General features: G+C 49.6%; 1 protein-coding gene across 1 annotated transcript in view; it reads right to left on the reverse strand.

The window, feature by feature from the left end:
* Positions 1-20,803, reverse strand: part of SLC6A6 (solute carrier family 6 member 6) — a 149,953-nt gene extending 129,150 nt beyond the window's left edge. Inside the window, exon 1 of the transcript XR_014822429.1 lies at positions 20,725-20,803. The gene's annotated coding sequence lies outside the window, so the exon portion shown is untranslated. The remainder of the gene's footprint in view (positions 1-20,724) is intronic.
* Positions 20,804-21,199: the final 396 nt, after the last annotated feature.

A 21,199-nucleotide genomic window follows, 5' to 3' on the forward strand; every position in this document is an offset into this window, starting at 1 on the left:
ACCCATCAGATAAAGGCTCGTCTTACATCACATCTCTCCAGGCGCCGGCACTGATGCAGCCAATGTGCAGCCAAAGGCAGGGGTGAATTTCAAAACAAGAACAGAGCAGGGAGGATGCTGGAGGGGGCCCTATGTCTTCCCTCTGACCTTCCTACCTCCACAAAGCCTCTGGCTTTCTGGGCCCATGCTTTTTGGTTGAGAGAGACCAAAAGCAGCGTCTTGCGGGCAGACAGTCCCCCTACCCCCCACTAAGGCTGCAGGTCAAACACGGGACACACTGTCAAATTGGAATTTCAGATAAACAAGCAATTTTTTTTTAGTATTAGTGTGTCCCAAATATTTCATGGAACATACTTACACAAAAACAGTATTTATTGTTGATCTGAAATTCTGACGTTGTTGAGTATCTTTTACTTCTATTTCCTAAATCTGGCAACCGTACTCCCACTCATGCAGCCTGCATGATTCACCTGCAAACAGTAACCCTGAAACTAGTAACCCTGAAACTATCTTATCAGCCCCCACAGTTCAAGCCCGGGTGAACATTTTCAGGAAGCTCCAGATGAAAGTGACTTAGAAATCCCACTTTCCATCTGTGCCCTGAGGCGTGGAGAGCAGGTGGCTTTGCCCCAGGTCATGTAGGCAGAGGGCTTCAGTCCTGGTCACTAGGGTGCCGCCTCACACTTTCCCCTGTGCTCCGGGCCACTCACCAGGTAAATGTGGTATTGCTGCCTCCAATTTGCAGAGAAGGAAACTGAAGCCCCAGGTTGGAGGAGGGGGGTGGGCTTCCTGGGCTCAAGGGGAGTCTAACACCAGGTCTATGAGAGACTTGATTAACCCTGATCCACAGCCAGGCTCCAGCCTCCTCAGCACCTCTGCTCACTGGATGAGACCCCCTGGCCAGGGGCTTCCTTTCCCTGAGCCTCTGTTTTCTCATCTGCACAATGGGGATAATGATAGCCCACCTCACAGAGGCGCCCATGACAGAGGGAGAGAAACCTGTAAGACCAAACCTCCCACCTGCCTAGACCTGAAGCAGTGTCTCAGTCCCTTGGGACTGGCTCCCAGAGGCCTCCCCAACTTCCAGGCTGTGAGGCTGGTTGGGGACCTGCAGGGAGTGGACCCCCCAAGGCAGACACAGGGCCAGCGCAGAGAGAACCAGGAACCCCAGGATCCACAGATCTGTCTCTCCTCTCTTCGGCGCACCACCTCTTCTGGACATTCTGCCCCTATGGCCACTCTGGCCACTGTCCCCTCCGCTTGTTATGCCCATTGCCCATCTGACCTATCACCCTCAGGCTGGAACCCACAGCCCCATTACTTCCCCCAGACTGTTCACATCCAGCACAATTGCGGTGGTGTCGATGGCTACCCTGTACAGACCAGGCACTGCTCCAGCTCCAAGCAGTTCACAGGGACGGAGTCACTGATTTTCACAAAAGCTCTGGAACATAGATTCTATTTCCAGCCCCATGTTACAGAGGGGGTCATGCAGCTGGTCAGCAGCAGAGCTGGGGCCTGAACCCAGAAAGTGGGGCTGTGGTCTATACCCAAGTCAAGACTCTGCTGCTTCACTTGCACCATGACTGCCATGCCCCCATCACAGGCCCAGACACAGTGGGTGCTCAACACTCATCAAATGCAGGACCAGATGCGCCGTATCAGACCACATTGCCCTCCTGCGTCTGCCTACTTAACAGACTGTCAGCTCCTTGAAGTCAGGGCTGCACTATATTTGTCTTATGACCAGCACAAAGCCTGGTACACAGCAGGTGCTTAATAAATGCTTTATGTATATAAACAAAAGACTAAATGAACCAGAAGAGATGGTTTGGGGCCTAGAGAGACAAACGGGGGGGGGGGGCGGGGGGAAGGCGGCCAGGAATGTTCCCTGCAAAAAAGACCTGGGTGAGCAGAGCCCAGACGCCAAACTCATTCCTGTGACCCTTAATTATGCCTCCAAACAGCTGGCGCACAGGTGGCAAGGGGTCTGCGCCCAACTGAAGGGGCGGTGCTGAGCTTGCAGGGTGGGTGTCCAGTCCAGTATGCTTAATGTTCAGTTACTTACTTTAGCTTTTTTAAAAAGAGCTTTATTGAGATATAATGATATTCCATAAAATTCATTTAAATTCATTCCATTTAAAATACTCAGTTCAGCATCTTTCAGCACAATTACAGAGCCGTGCAGCCATCACCACAGTCTAATTTTGGCATATTTTCTTCACTACAAAAAGAAACCCTGAACCCACTGGCAATCGCTCCCCATCTGTCCCTCCCCTCAGCCCTAGGCAATCACTACTCTACTGTCTGTCTCTGGATATTTCTGCATATTTCATATAAATGAAATCATACAATATGTGACCTTTTCTGACTGGCTTCTCTCACTGAGCACAATGGTCAAGGTTCATCCACGCTGTTACTCTTGTCAGTACCACACTCCTTTTTATGGCTGAATAACATTCCACTGCATGGATAGACTGCATTCTGTCTATCCATTCATCAGCTGATGGACATTTGGTTTTATAACCACTTTTTACTACTATGAGTAACGTTGCTATGAACACTCATGTACGAGTACGTGTAGACATATGTTCATTTCTCTTGAGTATCTGCCTATGAGTAGAATTGCTGGGTCATGTGGTAATTCTATGGTTAACACTTTGCTCTCTCTCAACTTGGGGACGGGGGGAAAGAACAATAATCTTTCCCGAACAATTTAAAAATGCATTCCAACACCTAAGCAGTCCTGCAGCTTCTGCAAAACTGAGCCAAGAACCCAAAATAGAGGATGCTTCAAGGGATCAGGTGGGCCATGTAAGGGCTTTGCCAGCTGCTGTGTGACTTAGCTCAAGTGTGTCCACCTCTCTGGACCTCAGTGTCCTCAGACATGACAGGAAGAATTTCAAATAGAGCTTGAAGGGATTTTTGTGAGGATTAAATGAGATGAGAGGTGAAGACCTCCTGGCACACTGCAGGGGCTCCATACAAGGTGGGGAATAGCACTTAATGCAGCAAACACGGGTTTGTTTGTGCCCCAAGATAGACAGGGTCATTTTACAACTGGGAAGACTGGGAAAGGCCTGGGGAGGACTGGGCTTTCCACAGAATCAAGGCACTGAATGCAGGCACAAGGCCCTCCCTGCCCTTCAGTCACACTTTAGGCAAAGGAGGCATTGAGTCAGCACATCCCTAAGACACACTGGAGGTTTTTACTTTGAGCCCTTCTCTTCCTGCCAACTAAAATGATCAGTGTCTTAGTTTTCTCATCTGTAAAATGGAACTTCCCTCATGGGGCAGCTGTGAGGGTTAAATGAGACCATGAGTGCAGAGTTAAGCTCTAGAGCCTGGCGTGTATATAATATGCTTAGCAAATGGGAGCTCTTGCTTTGAGCTATGAGGAGGGATACAGGGGCAGCATGGGGGGAAGTAAGAATAAAATGAGTGAGAACAGGGTAGCAGTTATTTACAAAAATCACAGGGGCTAGAATGGGGAAGAGTCAGCAGCATGCTGGCGAGGATGTGGAGTGGCTGGTGGGAGCGCAAAATGGGGTGGGGGGGCACTTGGAAACTGCTAGCAGACTCTACCACAGCAGAGTGTCCACACACACTGGACTCAGCGGCTCCACCCCAGCTATTCGCCCAACAGAGATGTGTGCTCTTGTTTCAGAGATGGGCTTGGAGGATGCGCAGAGCTGTTGGTACTGGCTCCAGACGGGAAACGCCCACACCCCACCTCAGCAGAACTGAGAGTAGACTGTTGGTGTTTCCCTGGGGGAACTCTGGACACGGGTGAGCATGTGCGGGCCGGGATGGACTCTATACCAGCCTGGACAGACCTCACAGACGTGCCGCTGGGAGAAGGAGCCCAAAGAGGAATGCGGTGCATGAGCCCATTTGTAGAATGTTCAAGCACAGTCACCACTTAGGGGTCAGCAGTTGGGGTGAGGGGGTGGAGAGCAGACCTCTGTGGGCGAGGGTATGTGGTGGGGGCCTTCCAAGATGCCCATTACATTCCTGATCAGGAGACATGGCTCTGCTCAGGTTGTGAAAACTCAGACCGCTCTCCCTGTGTCATTTATATCCTTTTCTCTACCAATGCCTTACTTTGAACAAGTTTGCTGAAAAATAGAAGCGCATGCATTTGGCAACCATGCCCCCAAGGGGCAGGCATTTCACTCTGCAGAAGGTCACCCACGATGGGGAAGATGGCAAGTGCCCACTGAGAGGGGACGATGACACCATGCAGGGGGTGGAGCTTGCACTTGGGTTCAGGGGTGGGGTGGAGGGAGTCATTCACTCAGAGCTCGGGGTCGGGGGTGGGGGCGTTCATTGAGGGCTGGGGTTGGGGGGCACTCACTCAGGGTTGGGGGTGGGTGGGGGGCACTCATTCAGGACTGGGCTCCAAAGAGACTGACAAGGAGATCCTCAGAGGAAGAAGAGACAATCATTCTCGGCCTGGGCTATACTTTCTTGCCCAGTGTCTGCTGGGCATTTCCATGTGCCCACAGCCACAGTGTGTGCCCACCGTGAAAGTCACCATGACCACAGGGCTCATGCTGACCACAGTCTGTGCCACTGCTTTGTGCCAGCAGTGTCAAGGCATCATGGCTGTGCAAACATGGGCACATTGCTCAAAAACAGCCTCTGATTCATCATCTCTAAGTGAGGACAGTGAGATCTCGCTGCCCAAAACTGGTCAGGCGAGGTGTGGATGCTCCCCAATGAGTCCCCTTGGCAAGGACAGCCACTTCTGTCATTAGCAGGACTATGACAGTTATAATTCCTGTTGTACAGATGGAGAAACTGAGGCTCATATAGGGGGTGCAGCTGCCCAAGGCCACACTATAGTACATCACCTGAACCTCTCATCCAGGCCTCCTTCTCGGGACCCCAGGGAGGACCCTTCCCTCCCAGCTGTGACCACGTAGCGGCCAGAGGGGAGAGTAGGACCTGGTCTCAGCTGTTCCCTTGCCTCCTTCTGCAGTCCAGGGAACTGATTCCACCTCCTTCCTCTAACTCTGGGGTGGGGGGTGAGGATGGGGTCTGGGCTTAGAGTTCAGTCCCTGGGGGGTGGGAAGGCTCTTCTCTGCATACCCTTGTGCATCAGATGACCAAGACCCTGCCCAGGCCTGCCAGGGACGCTAGCACCTCACTATGTCTCTCAGGACCTCAGTGTTCCTTCTGTAAAATGAGGTAGACACTGGCCTCTCAAGTCCCTTCGGATCCCTCTTTTGGCCTAAGAATCTCCTCAGGAATTGAGCCAGCAGCAGGACCCAAAACCACCCCCTGGCTGGCCTTTTGGGGACCGGAAGGGAGTTTTTATCTTCAGAGATCAGGGTAATTCCTGGAAGCTGCTGGCGGCCTGAGCGAGGCTGCACAGGTGAGTCAGGTGGACTTGAGTCCAACGCAGGGGAGAGGGCAGGTGGGTGACCTATCTCCCGCAGACAGACAGACTGACTGTGTGTCCAGCTTATCCCCCATATTGTCCTTGCCAGTCTTGCCGCAGTGAACAAAAATCTCCTCCACCCCAGGGGGTCTCTAGAGAAGCCCTTGAAGGAAGAGGAGGGTGTGACTCGAGACCCAGCCAGCATGGCGGAGGCCGCTCCCCTCGCTTCTGGGCTGGGGCTGGATTCAGGAAATGGGCCCAAAGTTACACTGGCAGGAGGACATCAAGTTACCCAGCAAGAGGCCAGAAGGAGCATGAGAAGCTGGTGTGCCTATGCGTGTGCATATGTGTTCATGCATGTGTGCTGGGGGACACAGAAAGAAAATTAATTCACACAATGGTGATCATTTCCTTCCTTTTACCCCTTTCAAGTTAGAATCAGGAGCACAGCCCACGGGTTCTCGACACTGGTACCAGCCTGCAGGGGAGTGAGCCCCGGGGCCCCCCAGCCACAGGATCCTGGGGAGTCCCCTCATCTGGAAGGTGAAGGGTGGTGATTATAACACCATTCCCTCCTGGGGCTGTTGTACAGGCAGATGATGGAGGTGCACCTGAGATGTCCCTGGCAAGGGCAGCCTGAGGGTGTGCTGTCATGATTGTGATTTTTTTAGGTCAAGTAGTCCCCAACCTTGCACGAGCACATGGCCCCCGAAGATGTATATTTATTTATGAAGGATGTGTCATTGAACTAGCACATTATGTACATTATAAAACACATACTCAGAATGGAATTTTTAGAAGGATTAGGAATAGATCCAAGGTTCCCCTCTTTTCTTTGCTCATCCTGCTAGCCCAGAGCTCACCCTCCACCCAGAGAGATGGCTAAGGGGGCTGGGCCAGGGGTGGAGCCTGAAGCCCACCTCCCTATCTTCCAACCCCTGTGAAGCCTCTAGGAAGGAATGCAATCAACCCCAGAGGGAAAAGCCCTGACAGGTTTTGCATCTTTAACTGGTAAACCTCACATCAGGCACCAGGTTCCAAGCACTTCCCAAATCCTAACTCTTCAACAAAAGAGTTTCTGTGTTAACTCTGTTTTAGCCAATGGAGAACTGAGTCCCAGAGGGGTTAAGTAGGCTGCCCACAGTCACACAGCTGGGGAGGAAGAAGCCAGGCCCTGAGCCCTTAGTCAGTCCCCAGAGCCTGGGCTCTCACCCACACATAGCCTCCCCATAGCCGGCCTCCCCTCCACCCCCAAGAGCCTTCTGCATCAGAGGGCCTGACAATAATATTTTCACCATCCCCGTTTACTGATGCAGAGGCTGATGTTTCGCTAGAAGAAATGAGCTAACCTGAGCTCAGTGGGGAATGGGTGCGACTGGGACTCAAACTCAGGTCCATCAAAACTCCAAGCCATGCTCTGAATTTACCACCAGTACGGCTGCCTCAGGAGACACTGTTTTGAAAAGAGCACTGGACAGGGAGTCCTGAGGCCTTATTCTAGCACTGACTCTGACACTGGCTCACTCAGGCCATCTCGGGTAGTCCCCAGAGAGGGTCTCAGTTCCCTATGGCCCTCAAGGCCACACTCTGCACAGGCTGCACTTTGCTGGTGCACACCCACCCATCCACCCACCTGGCTGGCCTGCAGAAGCCACCCGCCAGGGCTAAGGCAGGTTATAGAACACAAGTGTGGAAAGCAAGGGGCATAGGCCATCCCAGGCCCCATACCATAGCATGTTTGACCTCTGTTTGCATACCCCCAGAGCAGGAGGCTTGCCACCTCTCACTTTGGCCTTGGTGATGCCCTACAGGGCAGTGGAACGAGCCTGAGCTGGCTGCCTCAGAGCACTTGGAGCTGGGCCCAGGCTCCGGTGTCTGACAGATCTGGGCTCAAGGACCTAACATCTCTCCCTGTTTCCTGATTTGTAAAATGAGGAGAGAAGCAGCATATGTCTTGAAGAGTGGCTGTGAGAACTGAAAAGGTTAATGCATGCAAAAAACCTAGGACAGTGCCAGCCACAGGGTGATCACTAGGTGAGTGTTAGTTATCATTACTGCTACCACTGCTATTTCTACAAGTGTTACTGATGCCAGAAAGATGTTACCAGAATCTGGGTTCTTGTTCATGGAGCTGAAGAATGAATTTCAAGAACACACAGACAGCAAGCAAGCAAAGTCTTTATTACAGGAAAGCAAACAGCTCCCAGGACAGCCAGGAGGGGGAAAAAGAGTCCCTCTCTCTATTGTCTCATAGGGGTTTTTATCCCTTAAAGATGGAGGTTACCAACATGGGGTCCAGAAAGATGCGTTTTTTTTTCCCATTGGCTTTGCCCATTACCTATGATCAGTCCTTGTCCAATAGGGGTCCTAGCTGTGGAAATGTCCTGTAAGTCTTATGGTTTTTTGCCCCTTCTCTTCCCACAGACTGAGTCACAGGAGTTTAGGGATTAATGTCCCTCTGGGCATAGGTACACTCCCTGTTGTAAATAAGGCCTGTGGGGATGTTACTCCCTGGAGCCCTTAAGCCACAGTTGTTAATCAATAACCATATCAAAGAATGCATGGAAGCCCATGCTCCTACACTGACTACCTGAGTTATTATTCTGCCTCACTATCATTTTTCTGCTTCAGCCACTTACCACCAGTTCTCATCTGACCCTTAGACTTCTCTTCTGAAAAACTGGGATAATTACTCTTCCTATCTCACAGGGTTGCTATGAGGACTAGAGGTGCTAACACCTGCACAGGTAAACTACCATACAGTGACACTCATATAATCGGTGACCCCAAGGCCTAAGGTCAGAAGAACTGGGTTCAAGTCTCCATATCTGCTGCTGTGTGATCTAGGGCAACTACCTTAACCTCTTTGAATTCTGGTTCTTCATGGCCTAGGATAGAGAAGGTACTCCAAAAACATGGTCCCTTCACTGCCTTTTCAGGTGTGATCCCACCCAGAGTCTCCTGCCTGCAGGGTGGCCCCCAGAGGTCACTGAGATTGCATGGGGGTAACCTGATCCACTGGAGGCTCCACAGGGGAAAGGCACCCCTTGTTCTCCCCAGGAAAGGCCATGTTATGGCAGCATCTCAGGAAGTCCCTTTAATGTCCAGAAGAGGGCATTTGCATTTAAAATAAATCCCAGTGGGGTCAGAGGCAGACAGTGAAACCAAATCAAGCAGGACCCCATGGTGGTACCCTCCTGGGTATAAAAACCTTTCTGTATCCCCCATTTTTTGTTGGTAGGAAATAGGCCTCATGTAGCCTCCTTGACCTTCCCTGAGTTCCAAAGGGCAGATTCAAACATTTGCTAATCAGGGGAGGGAGGGGAGGCAGAGACAAGGGAGGAGCAGTCAAGAAACAATTAGCGCAGCTATTAAAGCCAGATCCTGGACACACATAACAATATCTTGGAACTCTACCATAGGAACCAAGGCTCCCACCAGAGTGGAAGATGGTAACTTTAGGCTGAGCCCAAGATTCTTGGAACCCCGCCCTGCCACCAGCCAATCAGATGGAAGCCACACACCATGCAGCCCTCACCCCAAATTTTTCCCATGAAAACTTCTCCCTGAAAATAATTAGGGAGTTCAGGGAGTTTTAAGCAAGAGCCACTCACTCTCCTTGCTTGGCTCTGCGATAAAACTTTCTCTGCTCCAAACCCTGAGGTTTGGTTTTTTCAGCCTTACTGTGCCTTGAGTGCACAGACTTCAGTAAAAGCTGGACAGGATGAGACCTCTGTGAGGCCTGGGTGCCCCATCTCCTGCCTGTGGCTCAGCACCCCACCCTCACCTGCTTACTCCCCACCCCTGACCTCTCAACCCGTCATGTCCCTATGCCCCACTCCGACCCCCTGGCCTTGCATGACCAGGCATGACGGCTGCATCATGGCATGGATCAATTCTTTCACACACAGGAGGGCACCACCTTCTCCTGACCCCAGGAATGTGGGAGGCCCTCGTCCACACTGAGGCATTCCAAGGCCACACTGTTGGGATTCCAACCCCCATGTCACCTGTCCCGAAGTCGCTGCTCTACTAGACTTTGGTCTCATTTCTAGCTCTGTCTAGGGCATGCAGCAACCAACTGCAACAGATGCCAGCTGCAAACAGCCAACTGGCTGTGCCAGGACACCCTGACGGCCCCCTGACCATGTGTGTGACGCTCTGGCCTGGCCCTATGCTCTCTGTGAATGGGTCAGCCTCCTTTCCTACGTCCTGTCTCCCCGAGGCCTGGGCCACAGGGAGTCACTGCCTCACCCCTGGTGGTCCCAGCACAGGGGCCTACCCGTGGCAGTTGTTCTACACACCTCTATTCATTCACAAGCTACTTACATGCAGGGCCCCGGGAGTACCAGGTCCCTGCCCCTTGGGGAGCTGATCCCGTGGTAGGGGAGGTGATCAGCAAAATGGACCCAACTGGGTAAAATGATTACAGTTGGTAGAACGTGAATGTCAGTATCCACAGGGCATGAGGGGGAGCACAAGGGAGCACCTTGCTATGTGGGTGAGGGCTCAAGGGAGGCCTTTGGGAAGGTGTATTTATGCAGGACCTAGAGGCTAAGAGGGAAGTGGACGCCAAGGATCAGAGGGAGGGGAGACCCAGGCAGATGGAATAGCATGTGCAAAGCCCCTGAACTGAGGCTGAGTTTGGGGAGCTGGGGTTGGAGGGAAGGAGACTGAGTGGCAGAGATGCCACGAAGGGCCCTGGGTCAGGAGTTTAAACTGTTGGTGAGGATGAAAGGGATTAGTTGGCCTCATTGTGTGTTGGGCACACTAACTTGTGTTCAGCCACAGAACTGGGCAGAGGTGGTATGATTAAGAGGGAAAAAGAAGGAATGAAGAACACAAAATTTCAGCTACTGCTTGCTCTAAGGGAGGAAGGAAAAGGCGAAGCTTCTAGGATAGTGATAAAGCGGAAGTTCTTAAGCTGGGTAGTGGAAAAGCATGGTTTGCTCTTCTCTTCTATTCCATTCTATTCCATTCTATTCTATTCTATTCTATTCTATTCTATTCTATTCTATTCTATTCTATTCTATTCTATTCTATTCTATTTTGCTTTTTAGGGCCGTACCTATGGCATATGGAGGTTCCCAGGCTAGGGGTCAAATTGCAGCTGCAGCTGCCAGCCTACGCCACAGCCACAGCAATGCCGGATTCGAGCCACATCTGTGACCTATGCCGCAGCTTGTGGCAACACCAGATCCTTAACCTGCTGAGTGGGGCCAGGGATCGAACCCGCATCTTCATGGATACCAGTCAGGTTTATTACTGCTAAGCCGTAATGGGAACTCCTGCTCTACTATGTTATTTTATTTATAAAAAATTTTTATTCTTTTTTTAGACTTACAATGATTCTTATTTTTTCCATTATAGCTGGTTTACAGGGTTCTGTCAATTTTCTACTGTACAGCAAGGTGACCCAGTCACACATAGGTGTATACATCCTTTTTTCTCACATTATCATGCTCCATCATAAGTGACTAGATACAGTTCCCAGTGATACTATTGCTATTTTAAATGTGTTGACAGTGTGAATTATTTTAGAATTTTATTTTTTGAGATATGTTTGGTTGAAGGCAAATATAATCAGGAGAGCATAAATTGCACACACCTGGAGTGTTCACTTCAACACATTCTCATATTGTTCACCTTTGTAATTATCACTTGAGCAAGACATGGAATGTTTCCAGCCCCCATCCCCACCCCCCCAAAGCTTGTGCCCCTTTGCAATCCCTCCCCAGCCCACAGAGATAGCAGCTGCTCTGCTTTCCTTCACCACAGGGGAGCTTTCCTGACCTGGGGTTTTGCAGAAACTGCTCCCACTCTGTCTGGGTCTGGCTTCTCCCCTTCTGTGTACTGCTTCAGAGAATCACTCACATTGTCAGCAGCAGTGGATGCCTGTACCTGTTGAGCTGTGTCCACTGCACCTATGCTCCACTTATCCACTTAGCCAGGGAAAGACCTTTGGGTTGTACCCAGTTTTGCATAACATGAATAAGCCGCTGTGAATGTTTTCGGACAAGCCTTTGTATAGACATATGTTTTCATTTCTCTTGGGTAAATAGCTAGGAGCCGAATGATTGAGTCATTCTTGCAGATGGCTGCTTGATTTAAGATAACTTAAACATCTCCTTAGCTGCCCAGCTTTATAAGAAACTTCCTGACTGTTGTCCAAAGTGGGTGTACTTTTTGTATTTCCTACAGCAGAGGATGAGCAGTCCAGTTGCTCCACATCCTTACAGCCTTGGTGCGGTAAGTTTAAAAAAATTTTGCCATTCCGGTGGGTATAACATGGTATCTGGTTAAAATTTTAATTCTATTATTTTGTATTTCCTTGTCGTTGAGCACCGTCTTATGTACTTCTTGGCCATTAATATGTCTTCTTTTGCAGTATCTGTTCAAATCTTCTGCCATTTTGTACATCTGTAGTGTGCATCTGGTTACTGTTGATTTGTAGTTATTTACTTATTCTGGTGATAAGCACTTTATCAAACGTGTGTGCACACACAGACAGTGAATTTTTTTTTCTAGTCATAGTCTTGTCTATTAGATGTCTTTTATTATTTTGTATCTTTTTATGAAAAAAATTATAAATTTGGATGAATTCCAATTGTTCAATTTTTTCTTTTAAGGTCAGTGCTTTTCATGTTCTGACCAAGAAATCTTTGCCTTCCTAATAGATACTCTGTGGCCTAAAAGATACTCTGTGTCCTATACAATTTAGGTTCTGCTTTTTGCATTTAGAGCTCCTATTTATTTCAAAGCGATTTTTTTTTTAAACAGGTAAAAAGCTGTATATTTTAGTCTACATCCTGATGAGTTTAAGCATACCTCCATGAAACCATCATCACCATTAAGGCCAAAAACATATCCATCATCTCCTGTCTCTATTATTATTATTATTATTTTCAAATTGACTTTTGTCTTGTGGAGTGGGGTAGCCATTGAGATTCATTTTTTTTCCCTCCAATATTCCCTTTATCCATTTGTTAAATATGCTTTCCTTTTCCCCATTGATTTGATTTGACTTAGTGCCTTGCCTTATTATTTAAAAATTATTATTCTTTAAATTGCTATAATCCTCTTTTGTTTGTGTATACCTCACATGAAGAACCTCCTGTCTCAGTACCCTTCTGTGGAAGAGCTGGGCTCAGGTTGAGGAGAATGGAAGAACCTGACAGCTCTTTCCCACCCATGAGGAGCTGACAACCCAGCCAGGAGATTGAAGGTTCTGACTCGTGACAAGGACATGTGGATTCTCCTATTCGGAGAGACACAAGTGCAGGAAGGAGTGATTGAAACCAGTTGCCCACATGCAGGCTATGGGAGGCCTTCCCAGGCAGCATGTTCACGAACAAGATCTGAGGGTCCTAATGGGCCACAAGCTCAACCCAAATCAAGAATTTATGGTAACAAGCTCTCAACTGCTGTCTCCATGTTATGCGTGGTTTCTACTGTGTCCAGAAGAGAGGAAGGTCCTTCCCCCATATATCTCTTACCTTCTGCTCTGCTCAGCCCTGTGCTAGGGTCTCTGGCTCATCTCTGGGAGTGGAACAGAGCAGATGGGAACATGTGGAGGGACTACAGGTCTGGGAGAGCGCCAAGAGCCCTGTCCGTGAAGGGCTGGAGAGGGTGGGTCTAAGGCCCAAAAGGAAGAGCTGGGACACTTCTATCTCCCAGGGAGGCACAGGGAGGTAGGCCCCAGCCCTAGGGAGAAAGTTTTATCCTAGATGTGGACTGTCCAGCCTGTCAGAAGGATACCCAGGGAGAGGGGTTTCCCCTGAACAGGCCCCTCGCCACTGTGGTGCCTTGTTCAAAGGCTCTGAGACTTCCATCCCTCCACGCCAAGCTCCTTGGACAAGAAAGGACACCTTTGTCCTTGAGCTCAAAGGCCCAGACAAGGACCCAGCCCTTCCAGGCTATTTACGCAGGGACACCTTGTTTCCTTGCAGTCCCTGCGCTGAGCGGGAGGCCCAAGGAAGCTCTGTGGAATGTGCCGCCAGCCCCCAGCTCTGTCTGGAATTTCATGGGGACATTTTGCAGTCACTAAACTTAGCACCGGGGCCTGTGGGCTCTGGGTAGGCCCAAGTGTGCCAGGGCTGAGAATGAATCATAGAGTGAGTTGGCAGGACAAAACTCAGAGGCCAGGCTCTGGGGACTCATCTCATCCTGGGGAGCAGAGGGCCTGGGCTGGCATCCTTGAACCCCTGGGACTCCTGGGATATGTCCTGTCCTGTTCCCCTTGGTCCAGATATGCAGGCCCAACCCCCCTGAAAGGGGTCCATATACTCTGGGGAGAGCATCTGATCCATCCTCTATTCCACACATCACACACAGGTTTACTGAGGGCCTACTATGTGATAAGAGCCCTGCCACACCCCTGAGATGCTGTGGGGATTTGACAGGAAGACTCTTGCCCTCTGGAGTCAGAGTCTCCTTAGGTAGACAGACAGGTTCAGCCAAAGGAGGCTGTGGGAGCTGGGAGGAGGAGCCTCCACCTGGGAAATCAAGGGGGGCTTCCCAGAGGAGGGAACATCAAAATAGAGACCTGGAGGTGGAGGGAGAACTCTGCTTGGGAGAGGGGGGAAAAGCTGTTCAAGCAGACAGGACTGGAGGGACTCTGGTGATGAGGGGCAGTCCCCTGATGCCCAGCCCAGCTGCTTCCCATGACAACTTGATGCCACTCTGACTTTTTGCCTGCTCCTGGGACAGTCATGTAAGAGGAAGAGAGCACTCTTTGGGGTCGGACAGGCTTGGCCTGGAATCCCGACTCCCAGTGCCTGGCTGTGCGACCCTGGGTAAGCCAGCTCATCTCTCTGAGCCTCAAGTTTCCTTTTCTGTAAAATGGGGGGAACAGCAGGTCCTCTTTCCTAGGGTCATGGTGAGCGATAGTGATGTGCATGCGCAGGTCACTGTGCCTGACTCTGAGCACACCCGGTAAAGGGAAGTGTTTCCGTCCGGCCAGTGGCTTCTACCCCCTTCAATCGGGCCTCCTAAGGGGGAGCAGCCCTCCTCTGAAGCCCTGCCCAAGTCCCGGCCCAGGGAGCCCCACCCCCTCACGCCCGACCGGAAGCAAGCTGGCCTGGTGCTGACAAGGTTTCCAAAGTGCAGGGAAGGTTGTCCAAATACCTGGATTGGAGCCACTATCCAGCTCCACAGCCTGCCCAGCTCCCAGGGGACAAAGAAGGTCAGCCTCTCTTCTGCGGCCAGCAGCTGTCATTGACAGTCCCCATGAGCTGCCCTTGCTCTCTCCAACATGGATGTGGCCCTGGTGATGGCCAGACTTCCGATGGTCAGGGACAGCTTTCTGCTGCCTTTACCCTGGGGACTGGCATGCACCACTGACCCACATCTGCCAACTGGTCCCATAAGCTTACACAGGCCTGAAGCAGGGGCCTGGGAGACATTTTGCCTGTGCTCTCTGCCTGCTCCAGCAGAATCTCTGGGTGGAAGGTGGGAGGTTGGACCCTGCCCAGTGCCCAACCTCCTCCTGGGCAGCTGGCCTCAGGGAACTCTGACTTGTCATACATTCTCTGGGGCCACTACATTTTTATTTTTAGGATTTATTGAGTACTTCCTGTGTGGTCCTGAGTTATCTCAGAAATCTTCTTACCCTAACAACCTGGGGGTCAGGATTATCCCTTGGTTTACAGATGGGTGATCACACGCAGAGAAGTGAAGCAGCTGCCCTGAGGTCACATAGCCAGGAGGGGGCAGGGCAGGAACAGCATCCCGTCTGCTGATTCTCAAGCTACCTGAACCCAGGTGAGGACTAAGCAGGGCACCCAGCCACTGCGCTGCTGTGGGAAATGGTTGACACCAGCCAGAAAGAGGCAGAGACCAGGCTTGAACCCAAGCCTTTAAACTGAATCTGAGGACTGTACAGAGCCAGGCTGCTCTTGGGGCCAGACTGTGGAACTAGTTCTGATCCTGCCCTGTGGCCAGCACCTGTAGCACACACAGTGAATGCATCACAAACAGGGTGGAATGAATGGAAGCTGGAGGGGGTGAGTGGAGATCCCTAGTCAGTGCCCCTGGCTGAGTGACTGGAACAGACACTAATAGGTCAAACTGCCCATTCTTACTGTCATGTTCAAACGGCATCCCTCCCACTGCTGTGCTGGCTGGCAGTGATTGGTCTGGGGGTTGGTAACAACTGGACCAATCACAGCCTACATTCCCTGGTCAACGGTGATTGGCCCAGGCATAAGAAATCTAAATTAGGCCAATGAGTCCCAACCCAGGAATGTTTTTTTTAATTTGGGACTCAGAAGGTTGAGTTCAGATGCTGCAAAATGTGAAACTCAGGGGCTGGAGCAATTATGTTTTCATTTATCAAGATGCAGTGAAAGTGACAACAATTGTGTCCATTAGGATAGCTTTCACCAGCAAGTCAAAACAAATCTGGCCGCCAGTGGCTTAATAAATACACTTACATTTTTCTCATATAATAAACCTAGAGGGAGGTGACTACAGGCATTGGTTCAGTCACTCAATGAGATCAGAGCTGGAATTTTGTGATTTTCTTGCCTTGTCCTCCTGGCTATAAGATGGGTACCATCACTCTAGGCATCATGTCTGCATTCAAGGAAGAATGAAGAGGAGGAAAGCTAGGCCAGCTATAAATGATCCCTTTTATCAAAAAACTCAGCAACTTTTCCAGAACCCACAGCAGATGTCTGCTTATGTCTCATTGACCAAAACTATGTCTCCTGGTTGCAGTGAAGAAAGCTGGGAAAGAGCATTTAGCTGAGCACTTTGCTGGACAAAATCAGGGCTCTTTTAAATGAAAAGGGATGCTGGGTGGACAATTGCCCACCTCTACTCTGTGGCAGTCCTCACAAAGCAGAGATGAGTGATTCACAGAGGGCTGTAGTGGCACTTGGTGCCCAATTCTTGTTTTTGGTTCAGCTTTGCCTTGGATGTTGTGATGTCTTAAACTCTACATTTGGGTCGAGCCATTTTGGATGGTTCTAGAAGTCAGTGAACACGTGACCCTGACTCTCTAGAAACATGCTTATCACATCCCATCATCTTGCCTGGGCTCCTTGCATCCATGCCAACCACTCCAGGCTCTTTGCAGAACAGCAAGAAGGACCTTTTCTACGACCAGGATCTGACCCATCAATTGTTGGTGTCACACCCTCCAGTGATTCCTGTCGCCTTCAGGATGAAGGCCAACACCCCTGCTGCATGACCATGTGCAGGCTGGCATTGCCATCTTCTCACACCTAGTTCCCTAGCTCCTTTTCTTCCAAATAAAAATCCCTGATTTTTTAGCTTGGGAAATGAAGTGACCTTTTTCAAGGTTTGTTAGTTCAATAGAAATAAGTGGTCTTTTAAAAAAATTAAGCTGAGGATCATTTCTAGAGTTATGTGAAAGAATAGAATGTGTTTGGGATTTTTAAGGAACTCAGAATTCTTGGCTTGTTTAGTTTTAAAAAACACATCTATCTCAAGTCAGGTAGGGTCAAACAGTCTTTCTGAATCCTACAGCAAAGAGTGAACAGCCCATCACCAGGCCCTGCTGTCTAAGGTCCCTTGGAATCTAACTGTAACCATCTCTGCAGCTGCAGGGGCTGGTGGGCTGGTAGGCTGGCTCCCTGGAAGAGGAAAAGGCCTGACTTGCAGTACTAGCCAGTTTCCGTGGTGCACAGGTGTCCACTGGTGGATTCCAAGCTGTCGGGTGACATCACGCAGAGCTGGAAGGAGATGTGCATGTCGGCTGTCAGGAGCCAGTCAGGCCAGGCTCTGCCAAGGGCTCCGACCTGGACACAAGGCCCCGAACATGCTGTGCATGTTCCTCCTCTAGATCTTTCTTGATGCCATCCCCTGGTCTGGAATAGCCATTCATTAATTCATTCATTCATTCAACAAATACCTCTTGAGTGCCTTCTATACATCAGGCACCAGGCCTGTGCCAAGCAATTTTCTCACTGAAGGCTGAGCTCAGCCCTTTAGCAGGTGCTAGAGGAATCCCCACTGTGCTGATGCGGTAATTGAGGCTGGGTCATGTGATACACCCATCTGGATCATGGAACTGGAGAGTGGAGAGGCAAGGATTCAGGCTTTGCCTGCATGACTCCAGCCTGGTACTTAAGCATGCTAGTCTTCTGCTCTTTCTCTGTCTAATGAACTCCTGTTCACCACTCAAATGTTACCACCTCTCTGAAGCCCTCTCTGGCCCCTGATAGACTTCTTATATCAAAACATATTTAGAAAGGATGTGATAGAGAAGTGAGTGGGGGTGGGAGGGAGATGTGCTGGGGACCAAGAGAGGGGAGAGAAACAGCCTAGGAGATGACTGAGGGAGAAAGCAAGGAAGAAGAAAGCAAGAAAGGAAAAGCAGCTAATGAGATACTACATGGCTGCTGAAGATGTTCCATAGATCAGAAACTGAATTGCGAGTCCTCACCTGCCTAGTGAAACATGCTACTTGGGAGTTGCAGGTTCAAGTTACCACAAGGGCCTTACAGGGGACAAGGATGAGTGAGGCTGGACAGACTTACACAGCATAGGGACTGGTGGAGATGGTGCCCTGTCTCAAGGGGCAACCCTGGCTCAGGTCCGGGTGACTGTGGCTGGAAGAGCCCAGTCCACCCTCTGCAGCCCAGCTCACTCATCACAGCCAGTCTGTTTGTTTACTCCCCGGATCAGGTGCAGGGGGAGTGCAGCCAGCTGTCTGATGGGCTACAGGTGAGACAAGTGAGGGCACAAAATGTAAAGAGCTATCCACCACTCACTCTCTGATTCTTGGGGGAGGTTCATAGAAATCCAGGGGGGGTTAGGGTGTAAACCAAATCAGAGAACCAGAAGGCAACACCTTCCAACTACACATACACACACTTATGCACACGTGTGCATGCAAGTGTACACATTTTTGACTGATGGGAAAACTGAGGCCCAGAGATTGAGAGAAAAAGGCCTTTGTCTTTGCTTTTCCCTCTGTCTGGAGGGGGAACCTCAGTACTTGGACAGCCAATGGACAGTCAGGACTGGAGGCTTCAGTGGCTCTTTGCTTCCTGGCTATGTGGCCCTAGGCAGGCTGCGTTAGCTGCTCTGGACCTCCTTTCCTCTTCTGTATCATGAAGATAAGACCTCCACAAGGAGATCCTGCTGAATAGCATTGAGAACTATGTCTAGATACTCATGTTGCAACAGAAGAAAGGGTGGGGGAAAAAACTGTAACTGCAATGTATACATCTAAGGATAACCTGACCCCCTTGCTGTACAGTGGGAAAATAAAAAAAAAAAAAAAAAAAAAAAGAATGCTCATCAAGGAGTTCCCGTCATGGCGCAGTGGTTAACGAATCCGACTAGGAACCATAAGGTTGTGGGTTCGGTTTCTGCCCTTGCTCAGTGGGTTAACAATCCGGCGTTGCCGTGAGCTGTGGTGTAGGTTGCAGACGTGGCTCGGATCCCGCGTTGCTGTGGCCCTGGCCTAGGCCGGTGGCTACAGCTCTGATTCAACCCCTAGCCTGGGAACCTCCATATGCCGAGAGAGCGGCCCAAGAAATAGCAACAACAACAACAACAACAACAACAAAAAGACAAAAAAAAAAAAGAATGCTCATCAAGATAAAACAAGGGATATAGCTTTTAGCATAGTGCCTGGCCCAGACTGGATGCTGGATACACACTGGTTAAATGAAACCCTGCGAAGCAGTGGGCATGAAACTTATCCAGGTATGAGGCTGGACCGGAGTCAACTTGGAGTGGCAAGCAGAGAGAGGGTGGGCAATGGGGAGTCACTGAAGGTTCTTGAGCAGGGGGAGTGACTGACTGGTGGGGGAGGGCCATGAAGCTTATCCTGGCACTGACTATGCTGTTTATCAGTGTCTGGGTGAAGACCTTGGCTCTGGTTGAGACACGAGGGAGCTGCCAACGAAAGGGGCCCGTTAAGCCCTGGAACAATGGCTTTTCAGCAGCCTTTGTGGAGCCAGATTCCTGCTGTCTAAACCACCCAACTTCCTGCTCCCAACCTGCTGGGAGCTGCGGGAGGCACCTTTATCCCCGGTAATGAGCCACGGAAGAAATGCTAATTCATCTGTAATCCCTGGGCCACTCCTGAGAGCCAGCCCGTCTCCACCCAGAAATCTCCACCAAAGGTCCCTGCACAGCTAAGTTTCTGAAGGCAAACAAGGCCCCTAAAGGGCCCATTTCGATGGTTAAATGTGACATTAACCCTTTGTTTGCACTTCAAGTTCCGAGAAGGTTTAGACAGTCAATCCAACATTACCCCTCATGTGCGGTTAGGGTTTCACGTCAGGAGAGGACTCGCTGTCTAACAAACAGTGGGCAGCTATCAAAATACAGAAACAGCTTGATCTCCAAGGTTAAGATCCCAGAGTTTCAGTCTTATCTAACCCCTCCCTTAGCTGTTCTACAAACTGCCACCTAGTGCAGATAAGGAACCCTTACAAGGTCAACTGGCTAATTTAGTGTCAGTGTTGGGAAAGAGTTGACCTACTCGATTGTCAACTTTGAAGGCACGGAGTACAATAAAATTAATTAGAAAAAAAAAAAAAAACCTTTGTTGAACTGAAAAACAGCAGTGCAAAATGGATGAGGTTTGTCTTCAAAGCCTGTCTTTGAGCCAGCAAGATAATTTTTTTAAACAAAGACTTTCTATACCATACCATAATACCAAGTTCATAATCCAGAAACATTATTTCTGTTAAATCAGCTGGTTTTAAAGTCACAGACTTCCAATTTCTTGAAGGTTTCTATTTTAAGAGAATAATTGATCTTGGCTCTTATCATTTATGGAAAGAGATTGGCAAAACCGTTTCTGTAGGTGGGCCGAAATTCCACCTGAGGTCAACAGCTGGCTGGTGAATTAGCAGTTATAGTCTATACATCCCATCAGCTCTGTGAGGCTCACAACACACAAGTTCAAGGGAGGAAACGGGCCCAGGGCAAGCTCTGCCCTCTCCCCAAATGTCTGTGTTATAGTATGGGTTTTGGTGGGGTGGGAGGGTAACTAAGACTCAGCCCCAGTGTCAAGAAACTCAGAGTCATCTCATTATTCAAACCAAAAAAAAAAAAAAAAAATCTCACCTAAGGGCCTTCTGGTCTACCCCACAGCAAACTTTGCATGGGTGTGCAAGCAAGTGCAGGGTGGCATCTTTATATTGACGAAAGATTGAGAGCAGCCTGAATGACCTGCAGATGGTTTAATACCAAAAGGTACATTCAAACAATTCAACAAGGCGGTCATCCAGGAATAGAGTGCAACCCTACACAACCATGCAGAAGGATCCAGAAGCATCAAGAGGTAAGAAGATTGAGGGTAGAGCCACTGGGGGCATTCTTGCTGGAGAAAAGGAACGTTCACTTACCCAAGTGTGTTCGTCAGAAAATGTTTCTGGGAGGACAGGAGTGAAATAAACAGGTGGTCTCTCAGGAGGGAAACTCCACCTGGGGAGAGAGAGTGAGTTTGGGTTTTAGTTGTATGTATATTTCTGCCACCGGCAGTTTTGTTCACCACGTGCAGGCATTATCTTTCAGCTAAAAAGAGTTACTTATGCAAGAGAATTAAAAAAAATATGTCCATGCAAAAGCTTGTACACAAATTGGTACAGCATTAGTCATAATAAACACAGTGGGGAAACACCCCCAAATGCCCACCAGTGGATGAGTAAAGAAAATGTGGTCTCTCCCTTCAACGGAATGTTATTCAGCCATAAAACTGAATGAAGTGCTAAAACAGGCTCAACATGGATGAATCTTGGAAACATGATGCTCAGTGAAAGAAACCAGATGTAAAATGCCATGATTGTAAGACATGTCCAGAATAGGCAAACCTATAGAGAC

This window comes from Sus scrofa, chromosome 13 (assembly GCF_054392235.1).
Source record: "Sus scrofa isolate SSC_HxYL_T2T_F1_AM1 chromosome 13, Sscrofa_HxYL_maternal_Yorkshire_Landrace_v2.0, whole genome shotgun sequence".
NCBI classification, from domain to species: domain Eukaryota; kingdom Metazoa; phylum Chordata; class Mammalia; order Artiodactyla; family Suidae; genus Sus; species Sus scrofa.